Here is a 2,253-nt window from a genome sequence, read left to right on the forward strand (position 1 = left end):
AGGGGGAGGTATGCGCGCTAGTTTTTGTTCACCACCCTCCCCCGACAGGGGGAGGTATGCAAGCCAGAACTTGTTCACCACCCTCCCAAAGCGGAGTTGACGCCAGTGATACGAAAGGGGCGTGTAATTCCCCACATGGCGGTAGTATTTTTGGTGGCGCGTATCCTCTTATGTCGAGAATGTTCGGGAGGGGTGGGGGGTGGGAGGGTTGGGTAATGTTATATCATTTTTTGTATCCCGACATGATACCTCGACGCCGCCCCTGCCGACTGGGAGGCCGTCATCGATAGAGACCATGCGAGACGGGGCCAAGTTGGGTTTGTCAGCCATCAATATCGCTTGTGGGTGTGAACAGCCAAGACGAGGGACACTTGTTTTCACCTCGTGATGGAACCTGTGGGACACGTTCCACTATCTTGCGAGTGGCACGACAGGTTGTTCCCTGGTACGGGTAAGGGAATCCGTCCGCGCATAGGGGGCTAGTCCGTAGCCACTGATGCAGGAAGCCGTCGTCAAGCAGTGCCAACATATATTTCAACAACTTTTTGTGCTCGGCAGACGATATCCATGCAACCATAAAAACCGAGCTATACTTATGAAACAACGCGGAATTCAATTAGAATCTGAGCAACTACAAAAATAATCCACCGTCAAGTTTGTGATATTAAATCAACCCCCCTCCCTGCAAATCATGGTTATTAAAGTCTGTGTTCTGTATTTATCCCTGGCGGCTCTGGTTGTTATTGATACTTACTCGTGTACTCCCCCCTCCAAGAATATGTGTACTTCTACCTTTTATTCTAAGTCAAAGATTTTAAATTTTGATCAACTTTATAGAAAGGAGTAGTACCATATAAGACATCACATTGGTATATTGTGAAAGTACATTTCAAAACGGATCTAGTGATATTAATTTAGCATCATAAATGATGCTATTTTTTTCTATAAAGTTCATCAAAAATTTAAATCTTTGACTTTGGACAAAAGATAGAACTACACTTTTTCACGCACAGTGTGTAGGCGTGATTAAGTACACGACTCCACGTGTGTGGAATTAACAAACACGTGTGCATATTATCTGATGGGTCTGTTATGCGTAGGAGGATTACCATGACGTAGATAAATCAAACGCTTATATAGAATCTCGTGCCTGTCGGGGAGTGTTTGTCTTCACTGTAGCAGCATGTGCCTCATCAAATGCCACTGGTGTGTTAGACTAGCAGGGATGGGCGGCTGCCTCGTACTGCTAGAGGCTGCCTGGAAGTGCTGCGTACTGGAAAGTTTAGATAGGGGCTGTCGCTGCAGCGGGCTGTCACGGATGTTAGGACTCCGGGCGGGGCCGGCTGACTATTACTAGGTAGAGGCTGCCTGAAAACTTCTGCGGACTAGAAAGTTAAAGCAGGAGCCGTCGCTGCATGTTGTAGCCGTTGGTGCGTCATGGCTTTGACCCCGTTGTAGATGTTGTCTTCCAGTGTACTTGATGACCTTTTTAAATGGTAAAAACTCCACGGTGAAAATAATGAATCGGGCGCCGACCTTCATCTACCGCCCGTTTACTATAGACTAGCACGTCAGCCGAGGACGGGTCGGCGCAAAGTGAATGACCGACAGGGACTGCAAGTTAATGCATGTCACTAGAGTATGTCCGTGTGTGATAGATGCTGATAACCGCCAAAAAATGAGGAGATGCAAAACACGATTTCTGACGCTGGTTTGGGTGGCGATGCGAGACGGGTTAAGAGCCGAGGGAAAAAACGATCCTCTGCGGAATCCGACATGGATGACGCCGTGTTAAATGCAATTTTGTCTCCGCAAAGGCTATGCTCGGATGGTAGATGGGACAGGGTGCAGTGCCTGCTTCGTCTCGTCTACTCCGATGACCGCACGCGGGCTCTTTGGTTCACCCCAGCACAAGAAAACAGGGGCTCCCCCCCTCCGAGTGGCAGTGTTGGACTTCTCTGTTGGAGGTGGTCGGCCAGTTGTGACGGATCCCGAGATCCCACGGTTAGCCCGGGCGGCGATTTGGTGAGGCGTACTTACCGGTGAAAACCAAGCTCTAGCTGGGGATTGCAACACCTACGCGTCGTTAACTTGTTGAAGGCATCTCCATTGTATCCACCTTCTACCCCACTTCTCCTGCTTCAGCGGAAACCCAACAACATGGTATCCTGGATCAGGCGATGGATGCACTCTCGGTTTCGCTCTCCCCCATGAGGGCATTGTTTTGGAGGAGTTGCTGGACGGATGACGTGG

The sequence above is a fragment of the Triticum dicoccoides genome, chromosome 1A (genome assembly GCF_002162155.2).
Source record: "Triticum dicoccoides isolate Atlit2015 ecotype Zavitan chromosome 1A, WEW_v2.0, whole genome shotgun sequence".
NCBI lineage: Eukaryota > Viridiplantae > Streptophyta > Magnoliopsida > Poales > Poaceae > Triticum > Triticum dicoccoides.